Below are 15,849 nucleotides of genomic sequence, written 5' to 3'. Positions count from 1 at the left end.
GTACAAAGTGTCCAACCTTGTACCTCTTGTTTACTGATGTACCACACCACTGTGGTGTTGCGTGTAATCACCTGCAGAGGTTCTGGGGAACACAGATGATGAAGAAATTATAAGTCATACATCACAGGCAGCACCTCTTTGACATATATGTGTTTTGTTTTGTTTGAGGAATCTCACAGGCCTTGCATCTTTACCTCCATTGAAATGGTCTCTGAAGCAAAATCTGAGCCATCCATAGTTACAGACTGGATTGGAGGAAGAGGAAAAAAGGGGAGACCTGTATTTGCTTGCATCTATAGTCTCTTCCAGCTCAGTTCTTTTCATACTAAACCCAATGTTTGAATCTGAAATTCCAGAGAATGCAAACACTCGGTCCATGTGCATTTTCAGAAAACACATTCTTTTTCATGTGTAACCTGGTGAGAAGAATCATGAATCATAAACACAATTAACCTCAGGATCCCGAGATACTCTCTGGCTGAAGACTGTGACTGAGTTTAGAAGTTCAAGAAAGTTTCCAGCTAAAAATCCATCTTCTCCTGCATCAAAAAAGCCTTTTGCTGCATGGTGTCTATAAGACATCCAAGAAGGACAATCCTGTGTGACGAGGTCAAAGAGGATATCTGAATATTCATCTGGAATTCCAGACTAATCTGAGGAAATGAAACCATAATAATGATTTTTGACTTCTGGGAAAAGACTCTGCACAGATAAGCAACACATCTAAATAAGGAAGAATGTGAATGCCATTCAATTTGCAATGAGCTACGACTAGAGCAAGACACTTTGTAAACACCCTTAAAGCAGTAGATATCCCAAAGGGTAATGCAGAGAACTGATCATGTGATCCAGATACAGGAAACCTGAGAAATTTCCATAAGTCTTTGGTTATGGGAATGTAATGATATGCACCTTTTACGTCCGATGTTACTCTAAAGCTTCCCTGGAGAATGAGCGTTAACAGACTTTTATAGGTCAACATCTTGAAATTTAGACCTTCCACACAGAGACTTAGGAAGAAAAGATCTAAAATTGATTTCCAAGAGTATTCTTCCTTTCCTTCTACAAACATTCTAGAACAGAAGCCTTTGCCCCTTTGATTTAATATCACTGCTTCTATGACTCCAAGTGTGAATAGGTGCTAAAGAACCTGAGGAAACATTCTGTTTGGTTTGTAGTGTGGGGTGAAACTCCCCGTTAGGAGGTTTTTGTATCCAGTGCTAACTGTATCCCTCCTGAACTACCTTTAACACCCATAGGTCTGCTACAATCTGTTGCCAAAGATGAATGTATAGAACCATTGTTGGGACAGGTTTTGAGAGACTGGCATGGAAGGGGATGGGCAAAGAATGCTGGCATAGTCATTCTGAAGTTGCAGACTTCCCTTTTTACAAAATGATTCTTGTTTCTTACTGTTCCTCCCCAATGTCTCTTTTTGTTTCCCTGTTTGGCCTCAGAAGGCAGGGATTGCTTATGTTTCTTAGAAGTGAAAGACCTAGGAGATTAAATTTCCTCTCTCATCAAATTGTTTGAACATCTGAGTAGCAGATGGATCAAATAAAACTTCCTTATCTAAAGCGAAATTCAAAATTTCAGTCTTTACTTCATAAAAAACAGTTTTGATTACCTACTCGGGCATACCTTCTAGACACAGTACCTGCACTATCATATACATTCCTTAAGCCATGTTTAAATAATTGTGAAATGTTAGAAACAGAACTACGACAGGCACTAGAGGTGGTAGGGTCCCTCAATCTATATACAAAAAGTACAGACTTTTAAAAATGGGTATGACAAGTAAGCATTCTATAAGCCAAAGTGGAAGAAAAAAAATTGTCTTACCAAATCTGTCCAAAATCTTCCTCTCCTTGTTTACTGGGGAAGGGTTGGATGGATAGTAGGAGCCTTTTCCATGCTGGCACAGACATTGACATTGCTGCAGGGTCAGACCTAAACTGGGAAAACAACTGCTTGTTAGTTTGAGAAACTTTGTAAAGCCTATCTGCTTTTTTGGGGGACTGAAGGAAGAAAATCAGGGTTGTTACAAGCAGCATTACATAGGTTCATTGGTTGATACTAGGCTATATGCCCTAGGGCATTTATCAGCCTAGCCAGAGTGTATTCAGCTTACGCCACCCCTTAAAAAATGGGTTTTACTGTGCCCTTTTTTGGTTACTTTATTGAGCCTGTCTAGTAGTGACACAGAAGTGATCCCCGGAGTGAACTTACGATCTCCCATCCACTCGTCAAGATTTCTCTTGAAGCGAGTCAGCGAGGGGCTCTGCCTGATATGGACTGGGATTCTATTCCAGAGTACTGGGAGCCTCTGGATCAAGAATCTGTCTCTCCAGCATGCCCTATTAATTTCTGTGTTGAGATTCAAATCCCTTGAGCACGTAGCTCTAGTGGATTTGGATTTTTTGAGGTGGAGCATGTCCATTAATTCTGGGTTGGACATGGCTTTATAAGTCAGGCACAGATCACCTCTAAGTAGGCGGTATGCAACTGAGTAGAGCTGCATCTGCCAATGCTGGCAATAAAGAAGGAACAGATGTAGAATGAGGCACATCCACTTATATCATATCATAATATTTCCTTAATTCAGGGAGAACATCCATTTGTTCACATAAAAACACCTCATTTCTTCTGGAAAGAATTCCTCCAAAGAAAGGTGTTAGGACCAGGTTTCCAGAGCATCAGAGTTTTGGGCTTGAGAATGTTCAGGAGATGAAGCCTGCCTCTGTCGGTTAGAATCATTTGACATGCCTTCCTCAGGAATACTTCAACTGATTTACAGGTACATCATTCTGTGTACCGGGACTGACCTGTCTGTAGCAATTTCTTGGCTAAGGTAAGAAAAATCATCTTTTTCTTATCTAGATACAAAGTCTTCTGATGAACGATGTTTAACTTTTTGTTTTTTCTTTACAAATATCTTAGTGACCAACCTGGTGAAGGAATATCTGTCCCATCAAGAGGCTTCTTACCCTGGACACATCCAGCAGTACGTGCATAGCCCCTAAAGATGGTTCTCCCAGGCCTGGGTCAAACATAGGAAAAGGTGAACAGGATGTGGCTGACCCCAATTTCATGCTGGTTGAAAGGAGTATATCAGAGGAATTAGGAGAGGTAAGTGAGTGGTCTGAGGAGCAACTGCTGGCCACTACAGTGTCATCCACCATCAGATGAGGTGAAGACAGACCATGGATTCAGTAAGGGCTCTCTGGTAAGTTGTTTACTCTTTCTACTAACAATGGAAGTCAGAACAGCAGAAGCAAGGTAAGTATCCACATTGAGACTGAGGAGGATGCTTCAAATGCAATCAGAAATGCTGGAATGAGTTACTCAGAATGCAATTTGTCAAACAGTTTGCACAGACCACACACTTACACTTTCACATAAATACAATGTTCTCAAAACACTATAATGCACAATCAGCACATAAAACTCTCAGAAATCCCTATAAAATAAATTTAGTCTGACAGAAAAAAAATCAGCATGAACACAGACACTACATAACCTGTAATATTCCCTGCCCAAGTAAAAACACTTTCCCCATACAAAATTTTTATTTAAATAATCAAAAGATTACATGAGTTGCACATTTTGCCACAAAATATGCTCCCAAATTATCTGAAGCTACAAATAACAGCCCCTGATAGGAAACATCTAATGTTAACGAATTACTGGGTTTCTTAAAGGGCCAGAACTGATAAAGGCAAACAAAAATAAAATACTTTTTATAAAATCATTACATTTTCAGTGTGGAAGGGTTCCCCAAAGAGGAATTAACTACCAGAAAGGAGCTCAAGTTCCAGCTGCTGCTCTTGTGAAATCTCTGAGCTGCTTCTTCACAAGACGGCAAGAAAGTAGTGAGGATTTTCCACTCTGACTGTGATTTTTCCTCCTCAAGGTTGACCAATAAGCAGTCATAGTGGAGATGTGGGAGGGAGCCTGAGCATTTGTATGCTGACTTGTTGATGAGTCTCAGTCAAGGCACAGCCCATATAGCCTAAAGGACACTGCAGGAGCGGGAATGATGAACTTCAACCAAAAGTCCCTAATGTGATGACCTGAGCTGCTGCCTTGTAGGGACATAAGGCCTGAGTAGCTCTTTCAGACATGCAGAATTCAGATCCAGTGCAGCATGGAAGGTGAGCATAAGAATCTTAAAGACACACTTGGTCTTAACCAGCAGCTATAATAGATCCTGCATCACCACTATAATATGATAAATCCTGGAATGCAGGTATGGTGGGCCTAAGTAAGTTTCTTGCATGAAACACAGGAGGGAAGAATACCATTAGCTGGGGACTTAATTTTACCAGAAACAGATTGGAATAATACTGATTCAACAACATTAGTAAGGAAATTATTCACAACTATGTTCAGGAGCAATTGCTTCAGATTGTAGAAAACAAAATAAAATAAAAAAACTACCAAGGAATGAAACATACTAGGCATTGTTTGCGTTCCTAAAGAAATTACTGTTACTTCAACTCAAGTTTTACCACCACTGATGTGCAGTGATAACGGGGTTATAAAGGTTCATTAATTCTGTCAAACTGAAATCTAAACCAATGCACAGAAGATTAATTACAGAGTATATGGAAGCAAAACAGTCACTATGTAAAACTAACTGGAGTGATGTGTTGAGTGGAAAAACTGCAGATGGAATGTGGAAAGTTTTGAAAGAGACATGGAGTACAAAAAAAAAAAAATCAAAAAATGTTTAACATCAGTATTTATGCATACAACGTCAGGGAGACATAAAAACAAGATATTTGATTAAAGTAAAAGACAAAAAATATAAACAATGGAAGAGAGGTCGAACAACAACTTTGAAAACTGAAATAAACAAGCTGGACAAACATATTAAGCATAGTGTGAGACAAGCTCAAGAAAATTTTGAAGAAAATTTATATAAATATATTGAGCCTAATAGGAAACCTTTTTATAGATACATAAGATGTGGAAGGAGTAAAGACACAAATTGATACATTGTGTGTAGATTCTAAAATTTATTCTCAGTTACAACAGATTATAGATATATTTACTAAATCTTATGCAAAACTGTTTGTCTCCAAAAAGGTGGTGATACGTTGTCCTAGTGACAACCAGGTAACTTCTGATAATGGAATCAAATTAGAGTATATTAAAAAAAGAACTGTACAAGCTGGATCCAAAGAAAGCATAGGGAGGAGACATAATTATATATTATGACCTAAGAACACTTCAGCAAGAACTATTATTTACTGGGTCATATAAATATGGGGAGATTCTTCAAGATTAGAAACATGTGCTTATTAAACCTGTCTTTATGGGAAAGGGGAGTAGGACAAACCCAGAGTTACATAGACCCTTAAGTCTACTTTCATGTTGTGGAAAAATAATGGAGAAGGTAATATTGATCATTTTATTGTCAGCACTGGATAGATTGGAATTTGAAACCATATATCAGCATGCATATGTTGAAAATAGATATATTACTACCTGTGACATGATGTTCTATAACAATATAACTGCAGCTATGAATGCAAAATTGTGCTGTGATGTAATTTATACAGATTTAACTTCAGCATTTGACAGGATCATACACAAAACACTGATCAATAAATTAGAACAAATAGGTATCACTGTAGTCTTGAATAGTTGGATAGCTGCAAGGCTTTCAAATAGGACATGGTAAGTATCGTACAGCAACTGGACAGGTGAAAATCTTGGTTACAGTCAGGGTGTCTCACAAGGCTCTGTCCTAGGCCCTTATTGGTTTAGATTGTATCTTTCAGACCTAACTTTTTCATCTGAGGTGTTCTACAGTCTATATGCAGATGACCTGAAATGGGTAAACTGATTACATGTTTTACAGATAGGACATGTCTGCAAAAGAACTTGAATAAACTGACCCTTTTGGGCACAGGAGAATAATATGCTGATAAATACATCAAAAACTAAGCATATGAGATTTGGGAGACATACATTGAAAGGTGGCTATTGAATACAGCACACAGTGATTGAAACTGTAGGCTCATTTAAGGACCTGGGTATATTGGTAGATCCAGCTTTGTGTTCTTCTAATCATATCAACCAATTGGTTAGTTAAGAAATAACCCACGTCTGGGTGTGGGTAATGCTGGCTTTACCCACGGTTGGTGTGATTTGGTCACAAGGGCGAGAGCAACCTGGGATCAACTAGCAATCTGGGTGCTACAGGACAAAGAGTGAGTGACTGATGCTAGATACACATTGTGTGTGTGTGTGTGTGTGTGTGTGTGTGTGTGTGTGTGTGTGTGTGTGTGTGTGTGTGTGTGTGTGTGTGTGCACGCACATGTGTGTGTGTGTGTGTGTGTGTGTGTGTGTGTGTGTGTGTGTGTGTGTGTGTGTGTGTGTGTGTGTGTATGTGTGCGTGTGTGTGTTTTGGGGGGGATGCTAATCCAGCCTGCTAGCAAGCTGAAGAGTATTTTTACAACATGCAGAAAAAGAGCTGCAGATATGCAACTGGCTCTGTCAAGCTGCTTACCAACAGCAGATTTCAATTGGTATGGTTGGCACCAAGTAACTTCTAAGCAGTTGTGCTAAGGCAATTGAAATGATGAGGATCTACTTTTGAAAATAAAACTAAAAAAAAAAAAAAAACCATATAATTCCTACCTCAAAGGTACACTGGCACACTGTGCCCTTACAAAGTTATATTATGGATTGAATTCACTGGGTCATCATGTCAGTCATCAACTGTGTTGAAACTGATTTCTGTTAGACATTTATCTCAAAAGTGTCTTCAGGGCTATGGGGACCCCTAGGACTGGTAGAGATATTTTTAAGCTTTCTTTTGAAAAATACCCCACTTATTGTGGATACCTGCAAAAAAAGGCATTACCCTCACCAATTCACAGCTGTGCATCAATTTAATCAAGAAACAAATACAAATTCAAAAGTAATTAGGACAGAGTATAAAAATGAATGTCATTTTTTAAACTTTGGTATTATTCACTAAATTCACAGAATAAAAGACTATGAACATGTACAGAGTCAACAGTAAGCTTAATTGTAATATTGCCACTACTTAGTGACAGTACCCTCACTATTCCATTAAAGTTGCATTTTATAACGAACGTAACAAGATTTTGAAACAAATCAAGGACACCTGACAGCCATATATTTGTTTCACTTAAGTATAATAGAAATAATCATCTGTTCTTACCTAACATGGATTCATCACTCCAGCTCTGTTTCACAGTGTTGCTTGGTTCAATACACATCCATAGCTGCTCCAACAGTAATTTAACTTTTTCTGTCACAGAGGATGTAAATGATGGTTAATCTTGTCTGTAATTATTTTTATTAAAACTTTCTAAAAGTTCAAGACAGATCAGGCAACAGTTAATAAACTTTTGCAACATAAATATATATATATATATATATATATATATATATATATATATATACACATACATATATATACATATACATGTGTGTGTATCTATATATATTTTCAATTAAAAGGCAAGCTAGTTAATAACATTATACACACATTTATTTTTATTTTGAAAGTTGTTAATTAGGTAAGTGGGCTAGCCTGCTGACTCTTTTAGGTCATGACCCATGCCCAAAGATGAGTGACTGAAATAAAAGTAAAGAGGTATTATACACACAAGAATTTATAAACAGGATAACAGAAAGGATAACAGAGAATGGCAAATCAAACCTCCAGTGAGTTAAGGGATACAACTCTTGAAAACAACCCAAGTGCTACAAGTCAAGGTATCCATGCATTTGGAAAAGTTAAAACAACCAGTAATACTGCAAATGTACATGATTACATAAATACAACCCTACAGTTCAACCAAGATTGCATATTTACATACATACAGGGTTTTGTTAATGATACTAGATGATTTTGTGTGTAAGATGCATTGTTATTATAATGCTTTAAAATAACTTAAGAATGATTTCCAATATATATTACCCAGCATCCCAACAGCAGTGACATACACATTCTTGTTAAAGGTGCTCTTTCAGATATGATTTCAATTCAGCTAGTCTGATTACACTTCTAATATCTTGAGGAAGTTGGCTGCATGTAGCTGGGCTAAGTTTACAGAATGCTTTTTTTGCCTACTGTTAAATTGAAGTGTGGTCCTGCTAAGGGTAAAGCTGTTGTCTTGGATACCTCTAAGGCTGTATGCAGGCTCTTTAATACAAAAAAGTGTTTTTCAAGGGTAAGGAGTGTCCCAGACTAATTATCTTGAACGTAAATATACAAGAGAACATTATTAAGCTAGTTTATACAGGTAGCCATTTGTAGACTTTCAGTAAATTACAATGGTGAGTTCTATTGTTTGCTAATAGAATTAATGGGCAAATTTCGTTTTCTGCAACCCGAAGCCTTTGTGTGTTACTGCCAGAATGTAAATATAGTAAGGGAAGAGCATGACTTCCTCTTGCTAACTGCAATCGTATCCCAAAGTCAATGGCTGTCAATATAACAGTTCATTAAAAACATATACTTTTTATACATTTTATATATTTATTGTCTGTATACAGTTACAACAGACTTATTTAACACCTGCATCATTGCTGAGATTCTGAAAAGGGTACAAACCACTGCTGAAGCTGCATGTATCATGGCCTTCCACTACCAGCTGTCATACTTTTTTTATTTTATTTATTTATTTATCATTTGTTGACCGGGAAAGTCCGACTAGGTTCCACAGAGCCTGTTTTCAGCGGAGGCCCGGGGAGAAATGCCCCAGACTACTTCATGAGGAAATACCTGGATGGGGGGGGGGGGGGGGGGAGACAAATGGGTTTGGCTAATGAGGGGCTACCTGAAGGTTAGCAGGTACAATGGGAAATGCATATTTAAAAAAGAAAGCATTATAGGTAGGAAGGTGATTAAAAGTAAAATTAGAAGTTATGTACTCACCATAACTTGGCATCTGTGTTGTCCTCTTTATTCTTCCTCACTGATGGGACACTGATCCGACCCTTGGATCCAATTAGGCCTCATTTCTAAGACTTGGATCCAAGTCTTGAGCTCCTCCCTATTCCTGTAATGCACTACACCATCCCCAATACCTCAGATCGAGTTTGCTGCCCTACTGTCTACAGAGTTATAGAGACAGGACAGATACAAGAAAAGCTGAGGCTCAAACCTGGAACCTGAGAGTTCCAAGATCATCCAAAGATCTTCGTAAAATTGACAAGGCAGGGGATGGCTGGGAGTGAAGGTGAGGAAGATGCCAAGTTATGGTAAGTACATAACTTCTAAATCTTATGTTCTCCCCTTCATTCTTCCTCATCAGAATCCCCAGCTATGTAACTCTTGGTCAGCCCTCAAGGAAGAATATACTGGAGCACTGTCAGCCCAAAGGAAGCCTTGCTTCTGGTGACAGTGTCCAAATGGTCATGTACGATGAAGGTATGAGTCTTTGACCAAGTGGCTGCAGCATAAATACTGTCAATTGAAGCTCAGGAAGAACATATGAGGTAGCCATAACTCTGGTAGAGTGGGCTCTAGGAGGACGAAGGAATTCCCAAACCTTTCTGAGACTAAACCAGTGAAATACAGCCAGTAATGCACTTAGCCAAAGTAATTTTGGAAACTGCTTGACTTAAATGGTTAGGTGAAAAGATATAAATAGTTGACCAGTCTTCCTGTACTCTTGTACTGTGAAGATAAAAAGGTATTTGTCTATGAACTTCAAGAGGATGCAGCATATACTGACTCCTATAAGTAAAGTCAGTAAGAAAGACTGGTAATTGAATCAATTGGTAAATGTTAGTTTCCATGGCCACTTAGGCATGGGGGGGTTGTCTGTAGTGCTATCCTATCTTTATGGAAAACAATGTAAGGAGGCTCAACAGGTAAGGTCTGGAGTTCAGAAACTCTTTTCACTGAAGTACTAATTAACAAAAAACTATTTTCCAAGAAACAGACTTCATGTCACCATTATCTACTGGTTCAAAGGGTTTCTGAGTCAGCCTCTAGAGTGCCAATGTGAGATTTGAAGGGGGAAAAGGTCTTTATGGGGATCTAAGAAGGAGTCCTTTCATAAAGGCTTTACAAAATCTGGAATTCAACTAAAATAAGGATTAATTTCCAGTATGAAAATGGGATATGGCACCCAGCCACAACTTGATGGTGGAGAAACTAGCTCCTTCTTCAAAAGAGTACTGAGAAAGGAAGGATGGCCGGAGCAGGAGCTGAAAGGATCAGTATTCCCAGTACTGAGAAAGGAAGGATGGCTGGAGGAGGAGCTGAAGTATCAATGTTCTCTTAGAAGTCCATATTGAAAATATTTATTGCAAGATTTGAAAAGACTGGAAATTGAATGACTGGGTAAAATTTGCTTCTGTGGCTACATCAAGAGAGAAGTAGGACTGGTTTAGTTTAATGGTAGAGAAAGACTCGCCTTCTCCTTAAAAGGGTTAGCCAGAAAGGAAAATGAATAGTAGCTGAGGGAGGTCCAGTGTTTGAATTGGAAAACCATATGAATTAATAATTTATTTATTTATTTACATTTGACATTTGTTAACCGGGATAGTCCAACTGGGTCAACAGGGACCATTTTCATCTGAGGCTCTGGAGAAAAACTCTGAAAACAAGCAAATAAAACATGGCAAACAATCATTATGGTTAATATTTTACAATAAACTTCTCATATGGCCAGAAAGGAGAAGGGGGGGGGATCAGGAGTTTACCTTATTATGTCAGGACAAGCAGTGAAACAGCACAGATCCTGAACTGGCTGCATAATGTTACGAACAATGGAAGTGAACGTGCACCGTCTTACAGTCACTAGAAAAGAGAAACCATACTGTCAGTTTGAGGGCATGGAGATAAGGCTGCTGGATCTAGTAAAGGTGAGATAAGAGATCCCAAATGGGATCCAGAATCTACGGAGGAAATTTCAGATAAGACCCGAAAGAGGAGGACCGCATTAAATAAGGTCAAAAGGAGAGAATGATGATAACAGAGCTCTACAACTGCTAGCCTTTGTAGCAACTTCAAGGTCACTGGTAGGTAGAATAAACAAGAAGAAGACTGGGGCAAAACTGGGCATCCCTCAGTAATTCTCCGGGAGGGCGATCTACAGAGAAATATTTTCTGTCTTGGTAGTAGGGGGGAGAGCATGAAGGACATAACAGGTGTGAGCCCAACGGTGAAAAAAAAAATTTTGGGTTCACAACTGATTGAATGAGAAACTACTCATGAAGAATCAAGCTAGACCTACTGAGTTTGTCTGCTAGAGCATTTGATTTCCACAGTAGGTATGTTGCAATTAGAAAGCGGTCTGGAGAAATCACCTATTCCCAAACCCTCATGGCCTGTCTGCACAAGGGATAAGATCTGGTTCCTCTTTGTTTATTGCTATACTTGATTACTGGCATGTTGTCAGTGTGTATTGCAATGGTCCCCAGATGGATAACTTCCTAGTAATGCTTGCAATACAAGTAGAACAGCTGTCAACTCTAGGACTTGGCTGTGCAATCTAATCTCCAGGGAAGACTATGTGCTTTGGGCCATCTTTCACTTGGCCTACCTTCCTACACTGGATGGGAAGCATCTGTTGTCAGTGCAACCATGTGTGTGTGTGTGTGTGTGGGGGGGGGGGGGTAGAAGAATAACCTGCCTAGAAACAGGATGTTTGACTGGATCCACTAGCAAGGATGACATTTGTAAAATGGTTTTACAGAAGCAGAGAGGGACTGAAAATGAACAGAACCACAAGCTTGCAGAATTAATCTTGCTGGAGGGGAATGGAAGTGACGGCGAGTCCACATTTGATTTCTTTGATTTCTAACTGACATGATGTTCATGAAGAATCACAGATGCTACCAGGTTTATGGCATTCAAGTGAGAACTTATGAAACCCAGATTATGTACAGGGGACAGATTCGATCTTGCCAGGTTTATAGTAATGCCAAGGGGTCTGAAGATTTGAAACAGGTAATCCCCATCTTGGAATAGTTGATACCTGGTTAGAGCAGTAAGAGAGCAGTCATTCAGAAACAGGAGTGCCTGAAATCCTTTGAGTGGTAGGCAAGCAACCACTACTGCCATGCATATGGAAAAACATCCTGGGGGCTGTGGTGAGTTTGGAAGGCAGAGATCTGAACTAGTAGTAAATGACTCCCAGATGTCTTAGAATGCCTGTTTATTTTAATTTAATAGTACGTGTCCTACATATAGATCATTAAGCTGGTTCAGGCATTCAGGTGTCGCAAAAAAAAAAATCCCCCCGGCTGCATCCATAAATGGGTAGTCAGACAGTGCTTCAGAAACACTGATAGGGTCTGTATGGATCCTATATTTAGTAGCCATGGATCTAGTGGCATGGGCCGTAATGGCCATCTGGATAAGGAAACCCTGGCCAGTGTCAGTTCTGTGACTGAAATAACTAATTGGAGAGAATGGCCTGTAACCTAAGATCTACAAAGAAGAGAGGGCAGGGTTAGGGCCGTAATCCTAGCAGCAGGAGGAAAACATCTCAATGGTGAGAAACAGTATCCTGGCTCAGAAAAACCATACTGGTAAACCCATTTCTTTTTATATAATGCAAAACAGCTGTGAATCTTTTCTAACAGATTTAGTTCTGTCTAAGTTAAATCTGAGTTGCCTATGAACATCCATAAAATGCAATGAGTATCCTCTTCTGACTGAGTCATTTGGGAAGAAAATGGGATTATGGACTAATTAACAGATTAATTTCAGCAGGTATTTCAGTATTTGGTGGTTATGAATTTACCATATATTAGATCCTTTCATTCCTGTCCATGTGATATGACTGATGGGTCTTTGGGCTGCCTGTCAGATTCAAGGTGGCAAACTAGTCTTCTAACCTCGTGCTCCTCTAATGCTTTCCCTCACACAATGAACCTGTGCTCACTAGATAACTCCCTTCAGATTGAGTTTCTTATCGTAAATTAGGCATAAAAAGGAAAGTACAGTTGTGTACACTTTCCATAAATGTAGATGTTCGAGTATATTCACTGTTGCAGTCATTACATTTGGGTTATCTGCCTGCAGGTAGCCCTCAGCCAGCCTGAATACCAGAGTCTTGGATTCCTGCATCGGATGCTGTCTCTTCTTCCATGATGTCAGGTCGTGAGGGGTATAAAACATGCAGCCGACATTACATCTGTTTTTCTTGCCCCAGATGTCAGGTGCCCCCACAATGGGAAGCAATTATATGTTATGTTACACCTCCATCAAAAAGCAAATACACCAGAAAGATTAAAACAAGAAGGAGAGGTAGAGCCAGGAGAAGTCAGGGGGCTGGAGGGAGGGTAACCAGGACTGCAACAGTGAATACACTTGAACATCTATATTTATAGTAAGTGTACACAACTGTAGTATGTTCTTCGTGTTTCACTGTTGCAGTCATTACATTTTGGTTGATTCCCAAAGCTAAAGAAGGGAGGAGGAAGTTAGAGAACATTAGGGCCAGCTGTTAAGCCCTGCCAAGACTGCAGTGGAAAAACCAGCTCTGGATTTAGAAAAAAATAGGCATGTGGTAATGCTTGGTGAAGGTATGTACAAAGCTCCAGGTAGCAGCTTTTAGGATGTCCCTGGTAGGGACTCCTCTGAGAAAGGCTGTAGAGGTAGATGCAGCCCTGGTGGAATGTGATCTTATCCCCTGTGGGGTAGGTTTTCCATGGTGCTTATAGCAGAAATGAATGGAATGGGCTATCCATTTAGAAACGGTTTGCTTTAAAATGGCCTTCCCCTCTGCCCCTGGAGCAAAGCCAACTAGCAGCTGTTCAGATTTTCTGAGAGGCTTAGTCCTGTCCAAATAAAATCTAAGTTGTCTGTGCACGTCCAAAGAGTGCAGTATTCGTTCTCCCTTGTTTTGTGGATTCGGGAAAAAGGTAGGCAAATGAATGGACTGATTTAGTGGCACACCAGACACCACCTTGGGCATAAAGGAAGGATTGGTCCTGAGGGAAACCCTGTCTGCATGGAAGATAATGAAGGGCTCCACTGCCACGAGGGCCTGTAATTCAGACACTCTTTTTGCTGAAGTGATGGCTAGAAGGAAGGTTGTTTTCCAAAAAAGGAATTTCAACTCTGCAGTTGCAGCTGGTTCAAATGGAGGGATAGTGAGCTTTTCCAATACAAAGTTAAGGTCCCAGGCTGGAGTAGGGGCTCGCCTGGGGGGTCTTAAATTTTTAGGCCCTCTGAGGAAATGTTTTAGCAGCGGGTGAGAGAAGAGGGGTGGTTCAGTATTATAATGTGCTGAAATGGCAGAGGCATGAATTTTAATTGACGAGAAGGATAGGCTCTTGTGGAGCATTTCTGTTAAGTACCGAAGAATATGAGGTAAGCTGGGCACCGTTGTGCCCATCCCCTGAGTCTGGCTCCAGGAGCAGTATCTTTTCCACTTTTCAGCATAGGATTTTCTAGTACTAGGCTTCCTTGCTTCCAGAATGACATCTAGCACCTGCTTACTGAGGGATGCTACTGGAGGGCTCCAGGAATTAGCCAGGCTGCAAGGTTCAGGGTTTGAAGCTGAGGGTGCAGAATCTGGCCCGCCTGCTGGGACAGCAGGGAAGGTGTCTGAGGTAGGTGCCATGGCTCCAGCAGTACCATACTGTGAAAGAGGGGGTACCAGTGCTGGCGAGGCCAGTCTGGTGCAATCAGTATTGTCCTTGGCTTGTCCTGTTTGATCTTTAGCAGAACCTTCGAGAGGGGAGGCAGAGGGGGAAAGGCATAACCGAGAGGCTTTCCCAGGTAAAAGACAGGGCATCCACTTTTCAAGCTTGACTGTGGGAAGTCCATGTGCAGAATTTGTCTAATTGGTATTTCTGGGGGGAGGCTGTCCCCCATTTGTTCCTCAAGAGGTTGAATATTTTTGGTTGTAGTTTCCATTTGTGTGGGTCCATGAGATTTCTGCTTAGGTCGTCTGCCAGTGAATTCAGCTTGCCTGGCAGGAATTGAGCTTGTAGGTGCACTTTGTAGCTCAAGGCTGTGTTCCACAGAGCCATGGCTAGTCTGCAGAGAGGGTACGAGTGGGTTCATCCCTGCTTGTTAATGTACCACATAACTGTGGTGTTGTCTGTCTTTACCAATAATTGTCCTGAAAGGATGCGTATTTGAAGGCTGTCAGGGAATTCTGTACAGCTAAAATGTCTTTTTTTTCTGGATCTGAGGAAGTTGGTGGCGTTTTAACATTGTCAGCTTTAATCTTTTTGGTTTGTACTAGTGTTTGTTATTAAAGCTGTTCGTGTATTAACCTTCTAGGTTCGAGGTGCTTTTGTGTTGGTTTACAGTAAAATTTCTTTTTGGTTGATATGCAAGTGCATCTGACTCGGGTTCCATTTGCTCTGTATACACTGCCCTGCCAAGTGAGCCCCCCATGCATAGTCTGATGCGTATGTTGTTAGGGTTTGGGCGGCAGGGGTAGAGTGAAAGTGAGCCCCTTGTTGTGGTAGCAGGCCTCTGCCCACCAAAGGAACTCTGTCTTTATACAAGGAATCATAGGAATCATTGATTCCAGCTCCTGAGAATGTTGACACCATAGGCTTTTTAGATACCATTGCAGTTTCCTCATATACAGTCTTGCATATGGAATTAGTAGAATGCAAGAGGCCATGAACCCCAGGGCTTGCAAAATTTTCCTTGCAGATAGCTGGGTCTTTGTGGCCAGTAGTTTACAGTAGGTTGTCAAACACACTTGTTTCTCTGGAGTGAGGTAAGCCTTCTGGGAAGCTGAGTTCAAGCTTACTCCCAGGAATACAATCTGTTGCCAGGGTACTAGGTGAGATTTCTTTTCGTTTATGGTGTACCCTAGTGAGGTTAGAAGTTTTTTTATGAATGCCAGATGTTTTAATAGCAAGTCCTGG

This window comes from Protopterus annectens, chromosome 3.part0, assembly GCF_019279795.1.
Source record: "Protopterus annectens isolate FY-2018-M chromosome 3.part0, PAN1.0, whole genome shotgun sequence".
Classification (NCBI taxonomy): Eukaryota; Metazoa; Chordata; order Ceratodontiformes; family Protopteridae; genus Protopterus; species Protopterus annectens.
The sequence above is the reverse complement of the archived record's forward strand: the minus strand, read 5'-3'. Positions refer to the sequence as shown.